A 24,158-nucleotide genomic window follows, 5' to 3' on the forward strand; every position below is an offset into this window, starting at 1 on the left:
GACGGACCTTGCAATTGCAAAAGGTATGGGTACGTCGTTGGGTGTCAGAGTGACAAAACGTGGTGACGTATCCATATGTCGTCTGGACGCCTCGGGTTAACAAGACATACGGGCCTGAAGAGATCTCTCCTATTATCCCCAAGAACTATGCTTCTGTACTTACATCCTGCCTGGGTAAATTCTTTAGCCTTTGGCTGTCAACTTATACCTTTCCTTCTTGGGAGGAGTTTGCTCTGATTCAGCCTAACACATAGAAAAATGACCATTCCCATCCTTCTAACTGTTGCCTACTTGCTTTAACATTGTGTTTTTCAAAAGTTTCTGAGTCTGTTCTTAAGAAGAAATATTAAGGCATTTTTCCTATTACAACCTTCTTTATGATTATCAGTATGGGTTCCACCAGGGTTTCTGCACTGGCGATCTTCTTACCTACATTTCAGACTCCTGGTCATCTTCCATCTGGGACTTTGGTGAAAGCTTTGCTATTGCTCTTAACATCCCAAAGGCTTTAGATCGTGTCTGGCATAAATCTTTGATTTCCAAACTGCCTTCCTATGGTTTCTCTCTCTCTCTCTCTCTCTCTCTCTCTCTCTCTCTCGCTCTCTCTCTCTCTCTCTCTCTCGCTCTCTCTCTCTCTCTCTCTCGCTCTCTCTCTCTCTCCCTCTCTCTCTCTTCCTTCATCTGTAGCATCTTTTCTGGTCGTTCTATAACAACTGTTGTAGACGGCCACCATTCTTTTCCTAGAGTTATGAATAATGGCATTCCTCAGGACTCTGTCCTATCAACAATGCTCTTCCTTCTTCTCACCAATGACCTTCTAAGCTGTGATCTAACCCAATCCACCCATACACTGATGACGCCACTAATCACCTTTCCATTTGTTTCCTGCAGCGTCCATCTCAGCAGTTACTTCAATAAACAAGGGATGAGACTATGGCACACCTGATGTCTGACTTGGTCCATATTTTTGACTGGGGTAAAAGTAAACTTGTTGCTGCAAAATCTGCTTCCAAGAGATTAGGTGTGCAAAGCCGACTCCATGCCTTCTTTACCCCTGAACTGTTGTTGACTTTATACACTGGTTTCATTCGTCTCTGTCCATAGTACAACCCTCATGTCTGGGGAGTCTCCCCACATACACCCCTTCTCAACAAGGTGGAGTCAAAGGCTATTTGCCTCATAAACTTTCTTCCTCTTATCGGGTTCCTTCACCCCCTGTCTCTTCACTGCACTGTTGCATCTGTATCTCTTTTCTGTACCTACTTCAGTGATCACGGCTCCTCTGAATTGTTTGCATCATCTCTCCCTCATTATGGCGGGTGCAGCACTCATCTAGCAACGTGCTTGCATCTCTTTTCTGTATAACCCTCTAATGCAAGAGTTAATCCTTACTCTTAGTCATTCATGTATGTGACATTTCAGTTCTGGAACTGTCTCTCTCTGTTCTTCTCACTGCATATGATCTCCAGTCATTGAAACATAATGTGTCCAGGCATCTTGAAATGGATTTTGAATTTGGCTCTTTGTTATCTTGTTTTTGTTTTTTCATGGAAGGAACAATCTTACGGGCTGCTAGACTTTGGATTACTTCTTCCTTGCGTAAAAAAAAAAAAAAAAAACTAATAATTTAATCAAACCTATCCTAACCTAACCTCCAGCTGGGAAACTGGGATACAAAATCCACCTTTGAGTACATCAAGTAAGATTCTTCCATTACGTCAAGAACAAACAAACGTAGGTGCGTCTCATGGAACGTGATGATAATATACAGGAGGGAAATTATTGAGCAGCAAAAGGTCATTTATCACCGTGAAAATAGTTAGGAAAATACAGAAAACAAACTGGAGGAATATGAATTGAATTGATGAGATTTTTCTGTTTCCCTAAGTAAGGTGTACATTACCATATACAAGGTATATATATATATATATATATATATATATATATATATATATATATATATATATATATATATATATATATATATATATATATATATATATATATATATATATACACACACACACACACACACACACGCACACACACACACACACATGCACAAATAAATAGTGGATGGGGACCCCCATCATCCACTCACTCAATATAGAGATGCCATATAATCTTAACAATTAGTGACAAGCCAAATGGTTTCCTGTATCCAGGAAACCATTTACTACGCTGGGTGGTAACCATATAACCGGGGTTTTTGGCAAGGTTCAGTGTCCCCCAGATTCCCCTACCCAAAATCACTTAATCATGTCAGTCGTTTCAGAGAGCCTAGGAGGGCCCAATACCGGACCAAGGCCCCGACAAAATGGGCAGACTTGATTGCCATGTGGAATATATATACATATATATATATATATATATATATATATATATATATATATATATATATATATATATATATATATATATATATATATATATGTATGGGGCCTCTGTGGTACAGTGGTAGAGTGTTTCCCACTCTGGTGGACGCTGGTTCGCCTCCCGCAAGAGTTGTAATAACTTTGGGAAGCATTTGCCAATCCACTAACCACTTTGGCGGACATAAGGGGTGCTGTGGTTGAACCAATGTCGCATAATAGTATGCTTGTACTTCTCACTCTACATACAGTCTCTTCCAGAACATTCATCCTTCTTGCTAGTTAATTACTAATGAAATAAATATGACTGCATACATAAAACATAATTCTTCATATATAAATTTATGGACAACAGTCAATCATACACCGCTCAGTAGAAGTTTGATTGATTGATTGAATATAATTAAGAACTGGCAACGATACTACCAGTGTCATATACCGTCGGACAACAAGGTAAATGACTCCACAAATAAAAAGAGCATGTTCAAAATGCAGTTAAAAACCAATTGTAGAAACAAAAACACTGCCAAGAACAAAGGCATAGTTTATAAAAAAAAAAAAAAAACAATTACTTATGAAAGTGGAAGGAGGCCCGTCTCCTGGAGATAGCTAAAAACATCAGTAAAATTGCTGTAGGCTCCACCAAGCATCGAGACAGTGGGCAGCATCTTTCCCTTCATGCCAATGGAGAAATCTCTGATGAAGATTCCCTATACTTGGACACTCCATCAGCAACTGACGAAAAGTAATGGGAACAAGGCAATCATCACAGTACAGTTGTGTCCCAGCACTCATTATGAACCCATGCGTAAGCTGTGAGAGTCCAATGTGAAGCCTGGCAAGAGCCACCTCCAATCAAAGAGGCATGGGGAAGAGAACCCTAGCTGCAATCACACTGAAAAATTTATTTTAGCTTATTATGAGGAACACCATCCCACTGTATTTGCCAACACATAGGTTACGAATCGCGTACCACAAGTAAGGTGTTACATCGGAAGTGGGAAGTAGGTAATAATCGATAGGAGGCTGTCAAGAAGATGTAGCTTTAGCTAAAGTATCTGCCCTCTCATTGCCCACCACACCAACATGTGCAGGAACTCAGCAGAAATCCACATGATGGCCAAGAAGAAAAGGCCACTCTGTTATGAGTCCATATTATATTTATAAATCACACTAGATAGATAGATAAATAGACAGATAGACAGCTCTATGCGAGCCTGGGAATGGGAAATGATCTTGCAAGTTACACTGAGGAAAAGCTGACAACAGATTAGGAAGTAGCCAGTCAGGAGATGATGCAGTTAGTTTGTCAGCGATACAGCAGGAGAACAAAGCCTTGTGACCATACACACACATACACACATACTCACACACAGGCTTCTAGAACTTTCCAACCACAGTGAACACACGTGACACGACTCCTGTTTCACCAGAATTTAGGAAAGAGAGCTCAGAGGAAGAGAGGCCATAGAATCGGCAGGTAGTGGGGAGAAAGGCTTAGCAACTTGGGAGAGAGAGAGAGAGAGAGAGACAGGGAGGTAGCTAGCTGGACTCTACTTATACTCACTCGTGTGTGAGAGACTCTGTTAATATTTCCAAGACTAATAAAAATAGTCCCATACTATTCTTTGCCTCTCCTGTCATTGCATGACAAAAGGGAACCAAGATTATCTACTTACAAAAACTCAAGTATAACAACCGCTTGTCCTCAAGTCTAATATATATAACTTCTCTACAAGTAACTACAAAGTCTTTTTATGACATTTGGTGGCAGCGGTGGGATTCGAACCCATGCCTCCGAAGAGACTGGTGAATTTCTACAAAAGCAGGCGACACTCTACAAGATTAACTTCAGTTCTACAGTGAACGAACTACAACCATCAACTACAAGTAACAACTCTACGAGTCGTCTGTATAATCTTCTACACGCACCTACAAGTAGCGGCAGTCTTCATCCTACAACGAGTAAATCACAAGAAAAAAGGACCACGAATACCTCGAGGAAGAAAAACAAAACAAACAAACGGAAAGTGAGACACGACTCACAATTCACAACTACCAGACCTCGCTCTCCTCTCTCTGCTACTGTCCCCCAATCTCCACCGCTGACGCAGGAGTGAAGAGGTCAAGACGACGAAGCAAATACCAAGTCCATATTCACAACTCATCTTACTCACTCATCTTCACTCAAGTTACTCATCGCTACTCATTTACTCACCACAGCTACCAGTGTGGGAAGTCAACGTCACCATGTGCTGAGATGACATCACAACGCGAGTCTGCCATGCCAAGCAACGTGTGACTGACACCAGGCACTTCTCACCCACTACTCATTACTCATTATTCACATAGCTCCTACTCATACTCATTTATTTTCACAGTTGAGTTGGAAATTCGACGTTCTATGCTGAGGTTTGCCTGGGACAGCTGTTAACCACCACAAGCACCAGGCCATGGAATTTCCTGAGTAATATCGTCCATCAACACAGCACTAGAATTATCAAGAGATCTTCAATCAACCCTGCATTTTTCTTCCGAGATCGACTTTTGTATCGACACACCTCTACGATCTGTATCAAGTGGGTAATATTATACTTACTCATTTCTTCTCAGTGCTAAAATTAGCTATATTCAACTTTTTTTTTACTTATTTCCATATATACACTTATACACTCACTATCTATCATTTATTTCAACTTATTTACTCATCTATTTTGTTAGGACATAAATAAACAAAAGGCGTATTTCATAACACCATATCTTAATGACAGGAATATTTTCGCCACCACCCACGTTAATATCAGATGACACACAATTTGCCACAACAACAGACTCACAATTAAGAGAGCACCAAGGCAACACACCAGATGACACACAATTTGCCACAACAACAGACTCACAATTAAGAGAGCACCAAGGCAACCCACCCCTTGTACAAACCTCACCACAAACTAAAGACCAAGAAACAAATACGGCAGTTTCAGATGATGAGTGGGAAACCCCCTCTGACGTAGCAAGTGCGGACTTTGTCGCTGACTTGCACACGTATGCCAATGTACTTAACAGGGTTCACCGGTCCGGTCATACATATTCCACCATTCCCTCACACAACGATAAACACGTCCAAGTTGAATTAACAGAGCAAACAGTGAAAATGAATCAAGAAACAAATACCGCTGATCTAACAACCACACCTCAAGTGTTTGTGTATCACGACGATAAAACTGCCCCAAATTCTCTGGCACAGACAAAGATTGCATTGATGTCATTTCATTAGTCAGTCAGTGCAAACAAATGTTCATCAAGCGCCACATACTAGATGAACAAGAGAAAATTGCTATTTTTTCTTCTTGCATATGCCAGGAAAGATGTCCAGCAAGCAATTTACTGCGCTCAGACAAGCTCCATAAGGCTAGGACATATGATGAATTTAAAACTGAATTTTTGAAGAAATTTTCTGGAGGTATGAACTTCTTGCCAGGTATAATTCCAGAATTACATAAAATTGTAGATCTTGTAAGGGAGCACACTACAATGCTCAGTGAAATAACTGCTGATGTCTCCACAGTCAAAAAGAACATTGTTAGTTACTTTGGAAAACTCAAATTGGATAACAGATGATGGAAAGATGTCCCCAGACCTCGTCGTGGACATCATTGGTTATGTATCTGCCTTGTGTAAATTACCTGATAGGACCCTTAAGATCGCCAAGACGATCGCGTACACCCCAGGAACGTGCTTGCTAGACTTAATGAACGAGGTAGAGATGCAGTGCAGTAAAGCAGGTATGGTCGACACACATGCACATTGTAGTAGAATGAGGATACCTGAGACAGTATCAGCTGTGAAAACATCTACACCGACCCCAAACAGAGAACAAAATCGATCGCGACCCGAAAGCAGGCAGACCAAACAACCAAACATGACAAGGCCTCGATCACTGACGCCAGGCTACAGGCAGTTTCATAAGTTTTCGCGCAGCCCGAGCAGGTCTCGCGCCATAAACAACACTACTTATGGGAAATCACATCGTAGGTCACAGTCAAGGGATAGGTCCATTCTATGTCATTATTGTGCAAAACCAGGACACACAAGATATGAATGCTTTATCAAGGCAAAAGAGGACAAGCAAAAGACACAAGGATTTGGTCCTTACTGTAGGCATCATAGATACCAAGGGCACTGGACCAGTGATTGCAAAACAGTAGAAAAAATTGTTTCTATGTTCAAATCGGGGGAAGACCAAGTCATGACAAAAAACGAACAAACGTAAAGAAAAACAAGTCTAAAATTCACATAGGAGGCATGTTGGGAAATGAGTGTATCTTGATACCAGCTGTATGTGAGGATCAAAACGTTTCCTTATTTTTAGATACAGGCTCTCCAGTGAACTTAATGACACATGAAGAACTAAATAGAATTCTTAAAAATAAAAAGAAAGTAACTTTTCTGGATGAAGCTGATTTAGATTTATACACGGTAGATGGACAACAAATTACAGTGAAAGGTATGATAAGATTAAATATCAGTTTCACAGAGACTACAAGACCATTCTCTGCATTTTTCTATATCGTTGAAAACTTAGCAATTTAAAGCTCATATGTTACTGGGCTTAAGATCCATGAGAGCTGAGAACATAACCATACCCCTACAAATGAATGGAATAGACTTTGACAATGAATTCATAGAGGAAATACCTTCAGAGCCCTCACCGTTTGGTAAAAGAGAGCCAAAAAGAATTGGTAATATTAAAGGCTTAAACAAACATACACAAACAGATGAGTGTATAAATCCACTCCCACCACCAACCCCATCCTCCAGAATTTGTGACCCAGATAACAGTACTGATTTATAAATTTTTCCAGCCCATCTCACTAATGATTTAGTTATACCACTTAATTCCTACATGAAAGTTACCATAAAGAGCAAATTACGGAATAGTACTGTTCTTGTCTTAGAAGAATTATGTAAAGGGATTGTCAGTAGAAAACGCATTATGTCAGACGACCGACGAAGGGCAAACTCAGATATTCATAATTAGTCACATGAATGGGGAAGTTCAGTTGAAAAAGGGGACTTGCATAGTTAATATTGAAAAAATGTCCCGTCCCTGTGAAGGAAATAGTTATAGCTGGAATGACAAGTGAGATAAAATCTACGGATAGAGAAAGAATAAAAGAGAATTTAATTCACTCAGGTGAATTTGATGAAGAAAATGATTTGTTAACACTGCTGGAAACACACAGGGACACCGTAGCATTGCCCGGAGAACAATTAGGGTGTACTAACTTGATTAATCACATGATTAATGTGCACCCAGAAACACCACCAATTTTCGTACCAGCTTACTGCATACCACACTCCCAACGTACACTTGCAAATCAGTATGTCGATGAAATGTTAAAACTTGGAATTATTGAGCCTTCAGTTTCCCCGTGGAATGCCCCATTATTCTTCGTGCCCAAACGAAATGGAGAAATGCGTGCGGTAGTAGATTACCGTAAACTAAATAATCACACAATCCCAGACAGATTTCCCATGCCATTGCTAAGCAACGTTCTACAGAATATTGGTCCTGAGAATAATATATTCTCGACCATCGATCTCCTAAACGGCTATTATCAGATTCCGGTATCGAAGGAGTCACGTAAATACACTGCCTTTTCAACAAACAGAGGCCATTATCAATATACAAGAATGCCAATGGGACTGAGGACAGCCCCAGGAACATTCCAGCGTCTTATGAATTACGCATTATCCGGAATTTTAGGACAAAGAATATTTGTTTATCTTGACGATATTATAATCGCAACGAAGAATATTAAGAATCATCTCAGGAAATTAGACTTACTCTTACAAAAGCTTAGTGATGCTGGTTTAAAAATTAAACTTTCTAAATGCAATTTTTGCTTTAAGGAAATAAATTTCTTAGGCCACAAATTAAGTTCTGATGGTATTCAAACCACTGATGACAAAATACAGGCAGTGAGAGATTTTCCTGAACCCACTACGACTGACGAAGTTAGACAATTTTTAGGTCTGGCTGGGTATTATAGGTCATTCGTACCACAGTTCTCTCATATAACCTTTCCTCTATTCCAACTACTCAAAAGAGATGCTATATTCCAATGGGAAGAAGAACAAAAAAGGGCATTTAACAATCTACAAATTAAACTAACAAATGCACCTTGTTTAGCATATCCAGATTACACAAAATCACTTCTTATTTGTACAGGCGCATCAGTTAAAGGATTAGGGGCTGTACTGATGCAGGAAGATAAAAGAGGAAAAAATCAACCAATTGCATTTGCCAGCAGACAAACAAGAGGTGCAGAGAAAAATTATTGCACTACAGACTTAGAGTGGTTTTTGCATTACAAAAGTTTCGAGATTTGGTATATGGTTACGAAATCCACTTATTCACCGACCATAAACCACTGGTGGGTATGTTTAAAGAAAAACTCCTTTCTGGGAGGAGAGCAAGATGGAAATGTACAGTTGAAAACTACAATGTACAAATTCATTATATACAAGGTAAAATGAACATAGTAGCTGACGCATTATCTAGGAACCAGAACACAATTCAGGTCGCGGCGTTAGATCTCAAAGGACATATCCCAAACCACGAGGATATCGCAAAGGCACAAAGACTTAACCCAATATGGTCTAAAGTTATATACAAGTTAGAAAGTGGAGATGACATACAATTACCCAAACTGCATGTCCCACTCGAACAATTCACAATGGTCAATAATACATTATACAAGATTAACTCTAAACAACCAAAACACCAAAGAAATACTAACCAGTTGGTAGTACCTAATGACATGATACCCCAAGTATTACGAACGATACACGACAGCCCACATGCACGACATCCTAGAAAGGATAAGACATTCAACCAAGCCCAGCTGTTATATTACTGGCCTTCATTACGAAAAGATATAAACAATCATATAGACAAATGCGAATCATGTGCGAAACACAAAGGATACCCAATCACACCTGCACCGATGGGTAATTACCCTGTACCACATCAACCGTGGGACGTTGTCGCTGTTGATTTACTCAAGATGCCATTATCATACAATAATAACCTATACTTATTCGTAGCAACGGATCATTTTTCCCGTTATGTCATTTTAGCTCCAATTAAAGATAAGACAGCAGAGACAGTAGCAAAGGCAGTAACAGATAATGTAATATGTCGCTTTACTACCCCAAAGGTACTAATAAGTGATAATGGAGGAGAATTTAATTCTGAGATCTTACAAGAAATATGTAAACAATACAACATCAAAAAGGTTACCGTTTTAGCCTATCACCCAGCATCGAATGGGTTGGTAGAGAGACAAAATAAAAAAGTATTAGATGTGCTACGACACATTCTTAGTGAAAATTATGCAAGCTGGGATGATTGGATTCCCAGAGTAGAAGCCTCAATTAATGGATCTATAAATAAATCCATAGGTGACACACCACATTTCATTATATATGGAACAGATAAAAAATTACCATATGAGCTCCTAGAAAGTGACAGTATGCCCATATACAATTACGATGATTACTCTAAACTCCGTTTACGTGAATTCCAGGATATACACAAAAGAGTCAAAAAACAATTAACGATGTCCAAGGAAGAAATGACGGAGGCATTTAACAAGAAGGCAAGAGATTCACCTATCAGCTTAGGAGACATTGTTTATGGTATCATTCATACGAGAGAATAAATTATCCCCAAAATTTGAGGGCCCATACAGAGTAATTAACATTTAAGCAAACAAAGTTTTAATTAAGTCACTTTCAAGTGGAAAGGAGAAACAAGTTCATATTGACCATTTAAAACGAGTTTCAAGGGAATTATCCAATAATTATTCAGCCTCGGATACAACCGAACAGGCGAACGTACCTCAAGAAACCAAGCAAGAAAACAACAATGATTACAAAAAGAAATTAAGGTCATATACCAAACAATCGAACATAGGTGCAACTGTTCCAATCAAATCTACAGTACATCATTTACGAGAATTAAATATCGATTTAAACTCCTTCTGTAAATGAAATAACAATCAACCGTAACGCACATCATCACTATCATCGACTATAGCATGACCATATTGGGAAATTAATAGATTTTTTTTTTTTTCGGTAGGTTACGATGAAGGAACTTATGCTATGGATTCTCCTCTACATAGCAAGAGGATATGCGCACTTAGACCCCCAACACATAGTACGACAAGGATGCCTCATAGCTCCAACGGCCACGACTACAATCGTTAAGGACGTCATGAGTACTGAAATAAGTCTAGATTACTTGTATGAATTACCTACTTATCTAGACAGACTTGCGACGCCGATGCGAACTCTGGACTTCATGATAGGAAATTATGTTTCACAACCACATAACACAAAGGAAGTGAATGAAATGGTAAAGTTAGCGAAATGGAAACTAAAACAGGCAAAGTCAACTATGCTCATCATGATCCAAGATCTCCCATCTTATGGAACGGAGGTACTGAGCGACAGGAACAACATCACACGTACTCGCCAAAATCGCGGTTTGTTCGACCTGGATGGCGCAGTTCTTGGGAACATCTTTGGATTGGCTACAGAGGATGACCTTAAAGAAATAAACAACAAATTTAATAAGATAGCTCAGGTACTAACATACCAAGATAAATTCATCACAGGACAGAACTCAGCAATGAAGACAATTGTGAAAAATCTGAAAAAGGCAGAAAACATAGCTCTCGAGAGTGTAGATAAAATAATGAAATGGAAGGAAACATTACACTTTTCCAACACTTCTCCATCATCACAGAACATATTGACACGATTCTACTACAATTAGAGAACACTAGAGATCGTTTCAGGGCACTTATGCAAGGAATTTCGAATGCTGGTGATGGCAAGATCACTATTGACTTACTCCCAGTTCATGAGCTACGTCAGATAATTAGTCAAGGCATACATAAACATAAATTGAAGCCGTTGTTCTGCAGTAGAGAATTCATGCAATATTATCCATATTTAGAAGCAACACTAACACCAACATCAGTAGTAGTTCATGTACCATTCATAACTGAAGACCTGTTCACAGTATACCAAATACATCCTTTCCCCTATAAAAATAACAACACTTTGGTCATCATCGACATCAACACAGACACCGAATTCATCATGGTCTCCAAGAGGCAGGACACTGTCACTTTCACAAGTGAATCAACGATTGAACGAAAGTGCCGCACATCCTTGCATGCTGTTCATCTTTGTCCTGCGTACATTTTCACGTTTCAGCCTACTGACACAGTCCCTTGTGAAATGGCTATCATCAGAAATGACAATATTCATCATCATTGCAACTTCACTTTTGCCCCAGATAAACTTGTACACCATCAACGCATTGGACACTCACAGTTTTTTTATTTCACTCATAACACATCAGTTTACATAGTCTGTCCAGATATACCACCATCTCATACTTCAGCCTCAGGATTATACATAGCACCAGACTACTGTGCGGTATTTACACCAGCCATGTCTACTTTATCCACCATCAATCACTACGCCATTCTCAATCATACACACTAACATTTCCACCCACTGCCTGATATGGACTTAAACATGAGCACAAGCATTAAGTTGACTTCACCTAAGTTTGAAACTATGCAGCTGATCAATGAAACAATGAAGCCCTGGGAAGATTTGAGTTTGAGTATGTTCAACCCATATTATGTGTATAGCCCAGCACCTACTGTCTTTATAATCTTCTGCATTGTATTTGCAGAACTGCTGTTCGCAATGCACAGAGTGCATGCAAGAACTGCTAAATTGGAGTCAGTATTTAGTGGGGGGAGAGTTAACATCCAAGTTAACCTCCCTGAATGAAGTGTACATATTTTGTATATAGTATTATATATATATATATATATATATATATATATATATATATATATATATATATATATATATATATATATATATATATATGTATATATATATATATATATATGTATATATATATATGTATATATATATATATATGTATATATATATATGTATATATATATATGTATATATATATATATATATATATATATATATATATATATATATATATATATATATATATATATATATATATATATATATATATATATATATATATATATATATATATATATATATATATATATATATATATATATATATATATATATATATATAAAGAATAATGGCCCATGTATGGCATACCAGTACCATTATCTTTAAATGAAATTTTAATAACTCTTACCATAATCTTAATTTTTAACTTTTCTTTTTTCTTGCATGTATGCATTTCACTACAATAACCCAAGTACATAATGTATTACAGTTAAATAATTTACTTTTAATGCATTTATTCAAATATGTGTACAACTTGTTTACAATGTAATATTACTGAATAATTACTATTTACTATAAATATTATATGTATACAATATTATAATCAATATTATGTACTAATAGATTAACGTGTCAATGGTAATTGCTGTCGGAGGACCTTCAGCTGCGTGGACCGAGCAATGTTATGAGTCCATATTATATTTACAAATCATACTAGATAGATAGATAAATAGACAGATAGACAGCTCAATGCGAGCCTGGGAATGGGAAATGATCTTGCAAGTTACACTGAGGAAAAGCTGACGACAGATTAGGAAGTAGCCAGTCAGGAGATGATGCAGTTAGTTTGTCAGCGATACAGCAGGAGAACAAAGCCTTGTGACCATACACACATACTCACACACAGGCTTCTAGAACTTTCCAACCACAGTGAACACACGTGACACGACTCCTGTTTCACCAGAATTTAGGAAAGAGAGCTCAGAAGAAGAGAGGCCATAGAATCGGCAGGTAGTGGGGAGAAAAGCTTAGCAACTTGGGAGAGAGAGAGAGAGAGAGAGAGAAAGAGAGAGAGAGAGAGAGAGCGAGACAGGGAGGCAGCTAGCTGGACTCTACTTATACTCACTCGTGTGTGAGAGACTCTGTTAATATTTCCAAGACTAATAAAAATAGTCCCATACTATTCTTTACCTCTCCTGTCATTGCATGACAAAAGGGAACCAAGATTATCTACTTACAAAAACTCAAGTATAACAACTGCTCGTCCACAAGTCTAATATATATAACTTCTCTACAAGTAACTACAAAGTCTTTTTATGACAACTCTAATACTGAGAAAACCTGTGGATGAGATGCATTAAAAGACTCCAGTGCAAACAGAGAACTATGGGTGTCACACAAAATCACAAAAGCAGATTAGTGGAGAGTAAAAATTATTTGGAGAGCATATAAAATTTTGCCGTATATGCTGAAGCAATACCAGGGAGGCTACCTCCCCTACTAAAGGAGGGGAGGACAACACCAAAGCTTACTTCAATATCAGTCTTTGATCCGTCAAAGACTTATTTGGGGAAATTAGTCTTGCGATGTCCTTGGGGGAAATGGTTCAAGCAAAAACAAGTCCAGTGGTTAAAAATAGGCCAATAGATAAAATTGAACGGTGCGTGATAACAGGTCAATGTGAAGATTTGGTGGCACCATGGGGAGGATTTAGAACAATGTTCATGAGAAAAACAGGTCCTTGGTGGGAAAAGTATGGCCACAGAGAAAGAAAAAAAGTACCAATGAAAAACTGGGTTATTGCAGAAAAACTGATCGAGAGGGAAAATAAGTTGATGGGCAACAAAAGATCCACTGAGGAAAATATAGGACCATGATGTATAAACACGACCATGGAAGAAATAGGTTCATTAAGGAAGTAAAATTACTGAGGAAAATTGATCTCTGGGGAAAATAGGATCGTGGAGAAAAACAGGTCCATGAGGTGAAAATAGGTTCAAGGGAGAAATAGGTCCAAGGCGGAGAATTGGTCTACGAGGGAAAAATAGATCCATGGAGTTATCTACAGTAGTTCGATATGATGAAAATAGGATTATGGGAGAAAACAGGTGGGTGGGAAAATGACCCTTAAGAAATATTATTGAACATGGGCTGATGTGCTACATTCGTATGATGTTCTACATTTATCTCACTATATGCAGGGGTGGATCCAGGAATTTTCGGTGGGGGGTGTCTGATTTGCTGATTCAACCAAAGACTTGACGTGACAGACTGATATTTCAGTGTTTAAATTGCCTCTTTATTCCATGATGCATGGCCGGTGGGGGGGATGCATCCACCCATCCCCCCTCCCCTGGATCCATCCCTGACTATACGTAATAGTGAAATGGCCGACTATGCTTGCGTGGTCTGTCACCATTAGTTTATTTTTAAGAACTTTGAAGCCAAAAAAGTTTATACACATTCCAGGTCCCTAGTGTTGCTGCAAAGTTTCATTAAATTTTGTTGACACCTTAGAGGGAGTATAGCAGCGTGACAAACTAAAACACATACAGACAACAGTCAGTTATTAAATAGATGAATAAGCTAAATATGAATATATTACTAGGTATTAAGGCTCGAAGTAATTGTAAATGACGCCAATGGTTCCAACGAAGAACACATACTACTGAGGGGTAACTATAGTAATTGCACATATAGAATATTTTTCACAAACGTCGAAAAAACAAACTATACACGTTCCGGTGAACTAGGAAGTCTTCTTACAGTGTTTCATGAGAATCAATCCATGGGCCTAGGAGGAGTAGCTGGGCAACCAAATAAACAGACAGAAGTAAGTGGATTATTATATACTTGAGTAATGGCCGCCTTCAGCGGCATACAATTGTTTGAGCCGTAATTTTTTTCGGAACTTTGAAACCAAAAATTTATATACACATTCTGGGGTCCTGGGGAATGTTCCTGTGAAGTTTCTTTTAAATCAGTCCACATTTGTAGGAAGAGTAGTTGCAAAAACAGATATACAGACAGACAAAGTTGGTTTTATTATTATTTTTTAATGTGTCCGACTCTGGGCTTAATCTTCACATCTTGCTCCCAAAGCTCAGTAGTCTCCTGCATACCATACAGCTACACGTCACCGCTTCGGCGATAACACCTACCGTCCATTTTGAATACATGCTAGGGTTGTTTCATATAGGGCTGGTGTATTGGTATTAGCATGGGTAATTTTACAACATGTCGGCTGGTCGTTTGGTAGATCATCAAAGTCTGCTTCTGTGAAATTCAGATCCTTAAACTGTTCCCTGCCCCAGCGGGGATTCGAACCTGGGTCCATACGGACTGCAGGCTGCCTCTGCCGATTCAGGCACCGCCTCCCCCAAAGTTAATTATATATATATATATATATATATATATATATATATATATATATATATATATATATATATATATATATATATATATATATATATATATATCCATTTATTCATTGCCAGACGCCATGTATCCCAAACGGTGTGGCCAAGAGCTTAGAGTTAATTGTTTTACAGGGAGGGGCACTAATCCTCCACCAACCCCACTTGACACGTAGGGAGAACGTTATGCCAACAGCATCTGGTGTTCCCAAGTGGTCACCCATCCAAGTATTAACCAGACCAAACATAATTATTATAGTCCACTTCAGTTAATATTCAACCATTTATATGTACAGAACACACCTACAGTACAGTAGATGCATGACCACTGTCTGCCTATGGTCAACAAATAAAACTTCAGTCCACTGCTGAACAAAGGCCTCCCCCAACCTTTTCCACGAATTCCTTGACTGAGCCAATCTTTGCCACGTTTTCCCTGCAAATTTCTCTATCTCATCTCTCCATCTCCTGTCTGGCCTTCTTCTGCTACGCTTATATTCTCTTAGTGTCCAGTCCGTCAGCCTCTTACTCCATCGGTTATCCCTTATTCCTGCTATATGGCCTGCTCACCTCCATTTCTGTTCTTTTATAACTTCTATAATATCTTTGACTTTAGTCTGCTCTCTCACCCAAGTTGATCTTTTCCTGTCTCTTAAAGATATTCCCAAAATTAACCTTTCCATTTCTGTCTGAGAACGAATTAGTTTATTTTCCATCGATTTGGTCAGTTTCCAGGTCTCACAACCATACGTCATAGCTGGAATTATACATTAGTTATATTCTTTTCGTTTCATATAATATATATATATATATATATATATATATATATATATATATATATATATATATATATATATATATATATATATATATATATATATATATATATATATATACACACATACAGTATATAAATGGCAGAAATCTTTTATTTCGAAACTGCCCTCTTACGGTTTCTATCTTTCAATCTGTGCCTTCATCTATAGCTTCCTTTCTGGTCGTTCTATAGCCGCTGTTGCAGACGGTCATCGTTCTTCTCCTAGATCTATCAACAGTGGTGTTCCTTAGGGCTCTGTCCTATCACCAACTCTCATCCTTTTATTCATCAATGACCTTCTAAGATGTGCAGTCGCCAAACTTTCCGCCTGGGCCACCTAGCTTGGAGAGGTGGGTAACGGGTGCTGGCAACAGTGTATAGGTTTGTTCGTGTGTACATGCTCGACGAAAGTTCGAATAATCAACTCTCTTCATCCGTAGTGAACTTCCGTCAGAGTGCGTCCCATAGATGGCTGGGTACGGAGTTGGGTGGGGAGAAAAATGCGTCAGGAGTAAGGCGGCTCTCCCATCAGCTCAGCCAGTTGCATGAAACTGGTCGCATGGAAAATTGTTGTGTGCCACAGGTCGCACAGACCAAGGCCAAATTAATATGACTATATTAATTTTATAAGGTAACATTATATAATATTATGATGTAAAAATATACTATTATATATAATACAATAGCATATACAATACTTATTTGGCTTTAATCCGTGCAACCTGTGGCACGCAACAATTCCATGGGACCGGTTTCCTGCAACTGGTCAAGCCGGTGGGAAAGCTGCTTAATAGGGGAGCTTGACATCGTGAAGGCCAGGGTAGGCGCCGGACGGGGGGCTGGGGGTGGTTACGTTTTTTATACTCTCAGTGATAATAACTGCCGAACTAGTTTTTGATATCCATTAGCATTCTACTAAATATTTGCATTCTTAACAATACTAAAAATTTTATTTTCTATGTTATTTTTACATTGTTACCATAACATGTTAATGCGCTATATACTGGAATTGCTCCAAGCCTTTCTGTCTCTCACTCTCTCCTTATATCAGTAATTCCCTTTCATAGGGTTATCACTTGATACCATTATCAGTATAGGCTGAAGAGGAATGCATTTACCTAACATCTACGTCCAGTTACAAGTAAGACTACCTGACTTATTCACATCATGAATGACACTGACCAATAAACATTAGGATGATGTTCAGACACTGTTACCGGTTGCCTCTATCCTCGTTGGTAGTATTCCCAATAAGTGTTTTTATGTGTTCTGTCGTGCACCACGAAGAGGTAGGAGGTTAAAATACTGTCATCTCAACAGGCAAGGAGTTTATGTATACCCTTGTCGAACTGGCTGTTATATCAGCTTTGACGATGACTTACCGTATCATATTTCATATGACTATGGTCATTACAGCACACCTTTATAGTCCATTCATCTAACGAATGACTGAATTACACATTACAAAGAAAATTGATTGTGAGCGGTGCCGCTTATGTGTAAGGTCACACATTTACACGCTCATCGATTATTCACCGAACAACTTTATCTCACATTACAGCTAGATGAAGACACCACCTCTCCATCACAGTATGCAAAAGCTTCCAGTCATTTTAAGCACAACTGCTATTGGTTCATGAATAGCTGGGACATTTATATCACCATTGCCTGTGATATTACTTATGTGATTGATAAATGCAACATAACGAACATGAAATTATCATTACAGGCTGGAACACTTATTATTATTATTTTTTTTTATCTCACGAACCTAGGCGCCAATTTAGCGTCCGTCGACTCATGACTAGTTGACTAGAGGCAGCCTCAACGAGCGAGTTTCAACCTCCGACATCTACAGTTCCTATCTCTCCTACATAGTTTAAATCAATATCCGCCCAATGAGTAATCCTGTAACGATTAATGACCTAACTTATCTAATCATGTCTCGGTTCAAGAATGGTATTTCAATTGGTTTAATCGAGACCGGACCAGGACTGGCGATATGCAAAACGAACAGTCACACACCGGTATATATTTTTCTACCGTAAGGGCCGGTCACACGACGGTTCTTCCCCCTAGTATTTAGTACACAATTTTTAGCCTTTTTTGTTTTTTTTGTTTTTTTTTGTCCGACTCTGGGCATAGGCTTCATAACCTGCTATCAAGGCCCAGCAGTCCTCCTACATACCATACACCTCTAAATGTCACCACTTCGGCGCTAACACCCACCGTCCATATTGAATACATACTAGGGCTGTCTCATACAGGACTGGAGTATTGGTATTAGCGGGGGTATTATCATGTAATAATGAAAAAAAAATACGTTTATCAATATGTAATATATGTAAAGATATTGTCTTTTAGATTATTTTACGTATTGTTTTCAATACTCGCATTATCCAATATTTTCAAGAAGTTCCTTTGAAATTCTATTGGCTAAAAATTGTTGACCCAATATTGGGATGAATTCTGACTGAGGTTCACTACGGAAGACGAGAGTTGATGATCCGAACTTTCGTCGATCACGTACACACGAATAAACATTACACTGTTGCCAGGACCCTTTAACCACCTCTAGCGGTAGGTGGCCCTGGTGGAAAGTCTGGGAACTGTACATCTAACCCTATCCACTCGTACACTGATGACTCCACCCTTCACCTTTCCATTCGGTTCCCACAACGTCCATCTCAGCAGTTGCTTCAACAAACAAGGGATGAGGCTATGGCACACCTAATGTCTGACTTGGCTCGCATCTGTGACTGGGGTAAAAATAATCTTGTTTTTAATGCATCAAAGACTCAGTTCTTACATCTGTCAACCCGACAAAATCTTCCACAGGTATACCCACTAATGTTTAATAATATTCAGCTTAATCCTGCATCATCCTTGAACATGCTTGGGGTTTCATTCACTCGGGACTTATCTTGGAAAGATCATATTACAACTCTTGTAAAATCTGCTTCCAAGGGATTAGGTGTGCTCAGCCTACTCAGTCCCTTCTTTACCCCTGCACAATTGTTGACTCTATACTCGGGTTTTATCCGCCCCTGTGTGGAGTACAACTTTCATGTGTGGGGAGGTTCCCCACATACAGCTCTTCTCAATAGGGTGGAGTCAAAGGCTTTTCATTTCATTAACTCTCCTCCTCTTACACGCTCCCTTCAACCTCTGTCTCTTCGCCACATTGTTGCATCTTTATCTCTTTTCTATCGCTACTTCAATGGTCAGCAAATCACAAGACAGAGAAGTGGACACAGGAATGGGTCGAGGCAACTTTTGAGATGGAGAATGGCTCACAGGTGCTCCACAAATGACAGAAGCATGAGCAACCCCGGGGTGAAAGAAGCGAGTCTGGGCCCTCCTCTTTGCTTCTGGAAATGAAACTTTCTCATGTGTATGAGTGGCTAAAATCTCCTTTTTCAAACAGTAGCAGGGAGAGATTCGAGAAGAATGCATGGTAACCTCCACAGTCCATTTAGGTGGTCCTGTACAGTCTCCATTATGGCTTGGTTCACCAAAGGAGACACAGACACCAGGAAGACCAGCCTTTGCACGGCGGGAAAAGCTGATTACGTGTCAATACACCAGACAGTGGAAACATTGCATTGGTGCTAGCACATATGGTTTCACAGGAAGTAACAGCCATGCAAGTTTCACAGAAGCAGGCAATGAGAACTTGTCAAATGTCGGGAACAAGGTTGGACAGGGGTCGGAACACCGTCTACTTTCCACTTTAGGCGCTCAACAGTCAGCACACCAGAAGACCGCACTTCCTCTAACAGCCGTACCTCTGAGTACTGGAGAATGTCAAGGGAAATAATGACACCCTTTCATTAGTTAAAGGTGGCATGAGGAACACATGAAACATCTGCACCAGAGGCAGAAGGCAAAGCCAGTGATTGGGAGCTCTCTTTTGGGGAGGACACCACTGTCAGGACTCCATATTATAATAATATAAATCATAATAGATAGGAACACAAATGTGTAGTCTTAAAGGTAGTCAAACTAGGTGGGAAAGGAAATGTGTTTGTGATTTCAGTGGGAAAGGAAATATGTCAGCAAGAGTTAATCAAAGGAATACCAGAGGGCACCAGAAGTGCTACATACACACAGACACGCATAAGCTTCTAGGACCCATACCTTCGGGTTATACACGTGACAAAAGCCCTCCTAGAGAAGTCAGGAAGGATTAAAGAGTCAAAAGGGGGCTAGCGATAGTAGCGAGAGGTGGTAAAGAGAAGAGGGGTCCAACGAGAACTTAGCTAGTAAATATATGCTCCTGTGTAATACACACAGTGTTTCAACTTAAACTTACCCTTGAAGATAATAAACTACAATCAAGACCCTGTATCCATCTTTAACTTCTCTTGTCTTCGATTACACAATAACTGAAATCAATCTCAAGATTCACATATTATATGGTCAAGATACCGCATATCATAGCTTGTGGCAGTAATGAACGACCCGACACCTACAAATCATCACTTCTACAATCAGTTAAACACAATCGAGTATACAACCACAACGAATATATCACAAGAAGAAAGAAACACAAATCAAGCAAACGAAGAGCGAGAAACGACTCACAACTCGCAACCACCTGGTCCCGTACCCCTCTCTCCAACTGCCCCCACAGCCGTCCCCACCACCAACCTGACGCAGGAGTGCAAAAGGTCAAGACGATGTCAGCAAACACCAAAACCAACATTCACAATTCATCTTACTCACCTTTCTTCACTCAGGTTACTCACTGCTACTCATTTACTCACCACAGCTACCAGAGGATGGGAATATGACATCATTGTGCGTGTTTGGTGAGATAACGCCGCGTCAATCAAAGTGTGTCTGACACCACACACCTCTCATCCACTGCTCGTTACACATCCTTATTCACACATTCCTACTCATACTCATTTATTTCCAACAGCTGTTGAGTGAGAATTCGACATTGTATGGTGAGGTTCGACTATGACTAAGGCTATTGCACACTGCAATCGATACTGAGATCACCAAGATCTGGAAATTCCGGGAGAAATATCATCTTTTAATACAGCCCTAGAATTACCGAGAGTGAAATCTTCTATTAACACTGCACTTACCTTCAAAGAGTGACATCTTCTATCAACACGTCTCTCTGAGTAACATCATCTGCTTCAAGTGGGTGTGATTATACTTTACATATTTCTTCCCTGTGCCGGTGCAATTAGGTACAATCACCTCCTTTACTTATTTTTCTATACTTAATATCTTTCATTTATTACAACTCATTTACTCATCTATTCAGTTCAGTTGGAGGAGTAGACTGTAGCACCAGTCGAACAGGGCAGTATTCCCGAGGTAGATGGCAAGCTGGTGAGCGGGAGAGCTGGAGCTTCCATTTCATCAGCCCTCAGGACTTGATCCTGACCATCTCCCTTTGCTGAACATTTTCAGTGCAATGACTTACACAAAGAGTAGGCCAGCATGCTCTCTTAATACCTCTACCTTCAACTGTCTACACCACACTACATGTGCATAACATATTATACCTTCTATTTACTCTCTTTAGCAATGGCCGGTGCAATGTTACTATCAAATGAGGTGGTACCTCGGATTGCCACCACCGGCTGGGTAGGGCTGGCGGCACAGGGTCCTCCCGGTCGCCATCAAGCGACTGTGCCGGCAGCGACTGTTGCAATTTCTGGTATGCTAGTCAGCAGAGAAGTGAAAGTATGGCCTTATTCTTCACCAACATCAGTTGCCTCAGCACAAATTTAAACTCAGTTAATTTTTCCCTTCAGTCCATATCCCTTTTGTACCACAAATCTCACCCTCTACTGATATATCCCCATTTTGTTTTCCCGGTTACCATCTCCTTACAATCTTCCGTGACAAGGGTGGCACCTGTTGTTATATTAAATCCCAATATGCAGTTGACACTATTTTAAACTTCACTTCGACTAGTTTTGATTACTCATTGTGTAAACTAACTTGTCAAAATATTACCAAATATATTTGTGTAGTCTATTGCTCCCCCAGTGGTTCTTCGGAACCCAGTGTATTTGAGTCCATATCCACACAATTGAGTAACCTTAACCTTGCCCTTAGCACCGAAGTTTCCATTTTGGGTGATTTTAACATACATAATGTTGAATGGTTATTGCATTCTGCCAGGACTGACGACGCTGGTCTAGAGTACGAGTTGTTTGCAGAATCGTTTAATCTCACGCAGCTGGTAAAGCAACCAATCAGAATACCTGATAATCCTGACCATAATGCCCATCTCTTGGATTTATTCTTGACAAATAATCCAGATCAATACAGGATAGAGGTACTGTCACCACTTGGATCCTCCGACCATAATCTCATCAAAGCCTCATTAGTTAATCCCCCCCACACCTCCCCGTTCTGAACCTGTCAGGGTGACCCGATGGCACTTTGATAGGGCAAACTGGGATCGATTTAGAAATTATCTTGCCGATGTTCCATGGTAGTCTTTCATCTCTAGTGATCCCAGTTCTACCCAGTCCCACATATGTGATTTAATACTAGCTGGTATGGATTTATACATAACAAGTCAACAGTTCACTAAAAGATCGAACTCTCGAAAATGGTTTGATGGCAACTGTGCCAGAGCACCAGCCCAAAAGGCATTAGCATATAACACTTAAAATCAAAAACATCTGAATCATTCTCTCAATTTAAATTTGCTAGAAATCTTGCAAAAGCTGTAATAAATCTATCTAAATCAAACTTTCTTGAAAAGCAAGCATCAAAACTACTTAACAACCCTAATGACAATAGTAGATTCTGGTCAACTCTTAATTCTTTCAATAATAACTTTCACAAGTTATCTTCTATTCCCCCACTAAAATCTTCAGATGGCAACATTACAAATGACCCGTGTGGGAAAGCGGATGTTTTTGCCAGTACATTTGCCAGAAATTCCACCATAGAGGATGCCAGCCAGAATCTCCCAGTACTAGAACTCCACTCCCCAGTAAAATCCATCATAGACAATTTAACTACCAACAAAGCTCCAGGCCCAGATGGAATTCCACCAATTGTTTTGAAAAAGTTCCCCTGAACTTGCCTCTGTTCTAGCTAAATTATTCAGACTATGCATACGTACTTCTTCATTCCCGAATTCATGGAAAGAAGTCAGTATCCACCCAATTCCGAAGAAAGGAAGTTCCTCTGATCCCCCTGATTACAGACCAATTGCTGTCACATCTTCTCTTGGTAAGGTATTTGAAACTTAACTAATAAGCACATTGTAAAACATCTTGAATCCAACAACTTAATTAGTGATAGACAATATGGTTTTCGCCACGAAAGATCCACCATTGACATACTTAATCTCCTAACTCATACCACCCATCAATCAATTGACCTACATGGAGAAACTCATGCAGTAGCCCTTGATATTTCTCAAGCTTTCGACATAGTATGACACCGTTCCCTGCTGTCCAAACTCCCTTGCTATGGACTAACGTCTTTTGTTCCTTTGATTTCTTCATAAATTAGTGACAGGAAAATAAGAGTAAAAGTGGATGATTTATATTCCAATTTCCACTCAATTAACGCTGGCGTGCTGCAGGGATCAGTTTTGGCACCAACCCTATTCTTGGTTCATGTTAATGATCACTTAACTGTCACCCACAATCCCATCCACTTATATGCAGATGA

Source organism: Coenobita brevimanus, chromosome 8 (genome assembly GCF_032717465.1).
Source record: "Coenobita brevimanus isolate Jiangsu-jjx chromosome 8, ASM3271746v2, whole genome shotgun sequence".
Taxonomy (NCBI): domain Eukaryota; kingdom Metazoa; phylum Arthropoda; class Malacostraca; order Decapoda; family Coenobitidae; genus Coenobita; species Coenobita brevimanus.